This window comes from Coenobita brevimanus, chromosome 55 (genome assembly GCF_032717465.1).
Source record: "Coenobita brevimanus isolate Jiangsu-jjx chromosome 55, ASM3271746v2, whole genome shotgun sequence".
NCBI lineage: Eukaryota > Metazoa > Arthropoda > Malacostraca > Decapoda > Coenobitidae > Coenobita > Coenobita brevimanus.
Genome location: NC_137008.1, coordinates 63051129 through 63057607, shown reverse-complemented (window position 1 = coordinate 63057607; position 6479 = coordinate 63051129).

Below are 6479 nucleotides of genomic sequence, written 5' to 3'. Positions count from 1 at the left end.
TATAACTAGGGAAAACTGGAGCTTGTTTCTTTCGCCCACATCAGAGGATTTTGTTCAGCTGAGGAAACTCCTCAGCAATTTAGACAGTTAATGACAAAAGCTAAGAGTGATGGATACAAAGAAACTCGTGTGCGTATACATATATATATATATATATATATATATATATATATATATATATATATATATATATAGTATATATATCGGGGGGGGAAGTTAGTGTCTGGGTTGGTGGGTGGGTGTGAGTGCTATGATAGGCTAGGTGCCGTGGTATGGTGCGGATGTTGACGGGAGGTCGTGTTCCTGGTAGTGTGAGGGGCAGTGAGTGTGAGTGACGGGGTGGCGGTGGGGGCGGGGGGGTGTGGGTGTCGTGTGGGTGGGTGGGACATGATGGGGGCGGGGCAGGGCGGTGGGTGGAGCGGGTCAGGTTACGGCCGCCCACACCTGATAGCGCTCTAATGGCAACACTCAGGACTCGGGGTCATAACATGGTCACCGCTGCATCATACTCAGGCACAGTCAGGGAACTGAGTGTCTTCCTTTAGTTTTGGTGGGAAAATTAAATCATCTGAGACAAGAATCAGCCCGATTAAGAAATTTGTCACGGTTGGCTAGTTTTTTTTTTTTTTTTAATAAATCGGGGAAAGTGACGTGCTTTCCTGACAGCCTATAACCCAAACTGGAACATTAATTTGACATCACAGACAGCTGTATCATCATAAATGCGTCCCCACATCATAAACATCTGTCCTCATATCATAAACATCAGTACCACCAAAACTAGATCCTCGCACCATAGACATCTGTAGCACCAAAACAAGACCTTCACATTATAAACATGTCCTATCATAAGCATCAGTACCACCAAAACCAGATCCTCACACCATAAACGTCTGTATCACCACAAATGCGTCCTTACATCGTTACATTTGTACCACCAAAACAAGATCCTCACATCATAAACAACTGTGCTGTCATAACTAAGTCTTCACATCATAAACATCTCTACCACTAAAACTTAACATCTGTACCGCCAGAACTAGGACTCCAGTGACAGCCATACTGAAGTGATTAAGAATGCACATGTCAGTGAAAAAAAATACGACTCTATACTTTCCATAGCACTTCTTCATGACTAGCATCATATGCCAGTGTTAATGTGTTACAACTTAGTATTAGGAAGGAAGAGAAGACAATTTTGAGCCGAGCTGAAATAAAACATGACAGTAGTATCAACCAGACATAATTTACTGTTGTATCTATATCAGTCCGCTATGAATGCCTACTAGATCGGACATTATTTTCGGAGAGAGTAACAGCCCTTTCCCTTGCTAGCAAATCACGAATCGGAAATGGATATATGTAGTGAGAGTTGTACAGTTACGGACAATAATATCGCTCCAGTTTTTCGTCCAACAGATATGGAACTCTTACATACTATTCTAAAAAATCTGGTGGGGCTCCAAATGTCGTTGCACTGAGTTTCGAAAGTCATCGTTCACTTTCTCGTTATTTATCGTATGTAAATGGATCGATATTTATGACGGCCATTGTACATTACCTCCATAAAGCCTCATGCAGAAGGGAAGCGATGATATCCTAAATGATCAGTGTAGCTGGTGATGACCTAAAGAGATTAATCTGTTACCATCTAAAGATTTATAAGCTAACAGCACTGGCTATGAAGCGTCACAAGCAAGCGATATAATGCACCCTCACGAAAGTTGGTTTATCAACGTGAAATGGAATCATTAGGCGAATAACCATCCCCTGTAGTGTCAGACTGTCTCGCTCGAAGTGTGCACAAACAGTTTTTAGAGCAAGCGTACATGTGAAAGTATTTAATGGCTGTGTTTGTGTGTGTCAGTGTGTGGATATGTCATCGATGTGAGCCGACAGGGTGCCAATATATGTTGGTATATGGAATGACAAGCACTACCACAGTCCACTTTAAATGTCGGCCACGGCTTGGGTCTCGATCCCAGACTCAGGGTATACGTGTCGATAAGAAGACGAGCGCACTACCACTGCACCTCGAGGCTTCCATCCAATTCTCCCATCTAATTAACCTCTAGAATCGGATGTCATTCCTGTTATATTCTTCCCACCTTCACACGGTTTTATTCAGTTTGGAACAGACTTTTCGAACTGGAGGAGACAGACCTTAGGCCAAATTTAGCCACTCACTAATATGTTAAGTTGAGTAAAATCGTCTCGAAAAAACAAGAATAAGATAAAAATTTGCGTCACTGGACTAAAAGGATTAATCAGGAATTCACTACTATTAGGGAAAAAAACATAGGACTTGAATCATCATATTATACAAAAAATACACAATTAACAGAATAAATGAAAATATATACCATAAATAAAACTACTACATCTGTATTTGTATCTCTATCTGTTTCTATATCGATATATCTTCATCTATATCTATATCTATATCAATAGCATCATATATATCTCTTTCTTTATCAATATCTTCATCAATATCTGTATCTCTATATCTTCATCTATATGTGTATCCCAAGGTGGTTTCTATATCACAACTTATTTCCATTTAGAGCATACATCATAAACGAATTATTCATCATTATCAGACTAAATGAAATATACCTCACCATTAAAATACATAACCTATACCTATAGCTCAAGGCAATTTCTGCATAGCGTAACTCGGTGCTATATTTGGCAGAGCATCCCGGACGTGCGAACTGACATTTCCATCACACATCCTCTGAACTCTGACCGGTAAAATGTATGTGTGTGTGTGTGTGTGTGTGTGTGTGTGTGTGTGTGTGTGTGTGTGTGTGTGTGTGTGTGTGTGTGTGTGTGTGTGTGTGTGTGTGTGTGCAGACGATTTTTCTTGGCTTGGCGAGACTTCTTAAGCTGATGGGGTTAGATCTCGCCTTCATTAATTCCTTTCAGCACGAGAGCCCTTTCCTATCTTTAAAAAATTGCAAAAACAAAAAAATAAATAAATAAATAGCGTCCTCAGGTTAATGGGGTCCGCTATACAGTGTGGACTCATTATTTTGACCACTTCACCCAGATGACATCATTTCTTGTTTCAGTTTTGCCTCTCCCCTGCGATTCTACTCACAGTGGAGCAAGAAGATTGGATGTGCGATGTGATATTTTGATGTTGAGGGCAGTGAAAGCGAGAGGGAGGTGTGATGTTGAGGGAGAAAGGATGTGTGATTTTGAAGATGGAGTAGGTAGGAATATGTGATGCTGAGGACCGAATATGTAGGGATGCGTGACTTTGGGGTGGAAGGGGTGTGTAATGTTAAGGATGGAGTACGCTGGAGTGTGTGAAGAGGTGGGAGAGATCTATGATGCTTAGTGTGGAGCAGGTGGAATGAATGTGTGATATTAAGGGTGGAGCAGATGGAAGAGGTGGGTTGATCAGGGTGGAATAATAAGTATGGATGTACGTTGCTGTGAATGGATCAAGTGAAAGGGATGTGTGATGCTGAGAGTGGAGTATGTGTAGGGATGAGGTAGTAGAGAAGTTAGACAGGGATGTGCAGTAGGGAGAATAGAAGAGATAAATAGGAGTAAGACAACAGAAAGAGAAGGTAGGTAAGTAGGGATGTGCAATGGTGATGGTGAAAGACTTGTGTAGGGGTGAGGCAGCAGAGAAGAGGTAGGTAGGCAGGGATATGTAATGGTGAGGGTGGTAGGGATGTGTAAGCTGTGTCAGGAAGTAAACAGAGAAGGCAGGTTGAGATGTGTATGGGTGAGGCAACAAACAAGAATGGTATGTAGTGTGTAATGCTGAGATGGAAGGGATGTGTAGAGGTGGGTGAGGCAGTAGAGAATGAAGGTAGGAAGAGATGTGTAATGCAGAGGCGGAAATGATGTATAATGCTAAGTTGGAGGGGATATGTAGGGGTGAGTGAGAGAGTAGAGAGAGAAGGTAGGTAGGCAGGTAGGGATGCGGCACATTGATCCACCAACACCACTCTTACAGGTCGATCCCACGCCAGTAACACCACGAGGGTTAGGTAGGTTCGATTATCACCCTTCTTTTCTCCCTCCTTCCCTCCCTCCCTACCTACCTCTCCCCTCCAACACCCTCCCTACCTCTCCCTCCCACACCCAACCCTCCCTCAGTCCCTCCCCTCCCGCCCTCACGCCCCTATCTCTCCTCCATCGCTCACCATGTTTCTTTATACCACCTCACATCTCCATAACAGAGGATGTTGGGAGCGGTATAATAACTGCTCAAGAGTGAAGTCATAAGAAACTGGGAACAAAAATCCTGAGGGTGTGCATTAAGTAACTATCTGTGAGCTGGGTATATGAGTCTGTGAAAGTGATGATTGATTGACAAACTCGCTTGTGTGGGTGCGACGAGGGAGAGGGGGGGGGACAGGTGGGTGGAGGCCTATGTTAATACGTTTGAGTGTGTGTGTGTGTGTGTGTGTGTGTGTGTGTGTGTGCAAGAGAGAGAGAGAGAGAGAGAGAGAGAGAGAGAGAGAGAGAGAGAGAGAGAGAAACGAGGTGTGTGTGCGAGTAAAAGGTGTTCAAGTACCGCCATGGAACACCTGTGACTCGATCCACAGCACCAGTCAGTGCCATACTCTAGCTGCCATAGGAAGCTCCGTTGCATCTCTTCCTTGGCGATTCATTCTGCCTATTACACCTACACCAGAAGCTTTTGTAACACCTCTTCCTTGGCGACTTATTTTCCACATCATTCTTTATATTCCCATGCAGGTTCTGTACTGTTTCTTTATAATGTTGACATAGTTTTACATAACTAACATAAAGGAGGATTATAAAGGAGCCAGATGCAGAATAAATCCCTGGGAAAAAGGTGTTACGACATCATCTACCCCAGTGAGAATATGGTCTACAATCCAGCATGTTCCTCCCCTTGTTATCTCTCTCTCATACTCCTGCGTCTCTCATCACACCTGTCTCTCTCCTATCGTCGTGTGTGTGTGTGTGTGTGTGTGTGTGTGTGTGTGTGTGTGTGTGTGTGTGTGTGTGTGTGTGTGTGTGTGTGTGTGTGTGTGTGTGTGTGTGTGTGTACTTCCACGTGCGTTAGTATTTGTGTGGACGTGTTTATGAGTCAGTGTCTTAATAAATATGAGGAGGTGTCTGTGTGGCTCGTTTTTGTGTCTATGTGAGTGTGTTATATATATCTCTTACATGTAAGGGTGTATCTGTATGTGTTAAATATCTGTGTCTTTCCGTTTATGGCAACAGTTCTTAATACACCTCTGTCTCACCTACAAGTGTCTTATCTAAGCATTTGCTATTCATCCGCATCTGTTTCTCATTCCTGTCTCCCCTTAGCGCACACTTGTCTCCCCTCCCCCCTCCTCTACCTTGTTTTGGCTTAATCTGTCTCTGTCCATACTATCCATATTCAGTTTTCTCACTCGCCTGTTCCCACTCCTCTCACTCGCTCACTTGGCAACCTTTTCAATTACTTGTTTCTTCCCTCATATTTACTCGTCTGCTCCCACCTGTCTGACTCACTTGTTCGACTCCTCTCACTCCTCCCTACTCTACCACTCATTGTTCCCTACCCTTCTCTCTCTCTCTCACTTGCCCCTAGCCTCTCACACGCTTGTTCACGCCCTTCTCACCTGTTCCTACCGCTCTCTCTTTCTCACTTGTTCACACCCCTCCCTGACTCACTCACTAGACTCTCACTCACTCACTCACTCACCCACCTTTCCCTACACCTCATATTCACTTCTTCCTGTTTTTTTTCAGTCACTAATTCCCTTCAGTACAGGGACGTCCATATTTTAGCTCTTGCTGCCGCCTCACAATTTCGCTCAGTTCTGGGAGACCTCTCAGTGAACAGGTTAAAAAAAATCTCCATTACCCAGTCCAGTACGAAAACAACCTTTTTCCTGGGTTATTTGGAATACGATAATGTCCTTTTTATTTTACTTCTATTACCGCCAGACGATTTTTTTTTTTTCAACCTGGTAGGGTTTTCGTAAAGTAAAGGGTATGTTCCTGTTCCTCTCAGCCATCCGTCCCTAACCCATATCTACCCCTATCTCACTCTCCCCCTACACACTCTTGTTCCACCCACACACACCTGCCCTATAGCCACTTTTCATCCCTCCCACACCTCTCCTCACCCACACATCTATGTCCCCTACACATTCTCTGCTGCAACTACGCCCACCTGCTCCATAGCCACTTATCATGCCCTCCCACATACCTGCTCACCCTCACAGTTGCCTCCTATACACACTCTTGTTTCTCCCATTCACGTCAATCCCATATCCAATTATCATCACCTCCCACATATACACAGCTAGCTCCCCTACACTCTCTTGGTCCACCCATACACACCTGCCCCATATCCACCTATTATCCCCTCCCACACATCTGCCTCATCCACACAACAACCTCCCATCAATTCTTGTTCCATCCACACACACCTGTCCCACAGCCATTTTCATCCCCTCTCACACACCTGTCTCACCCACACATCTACC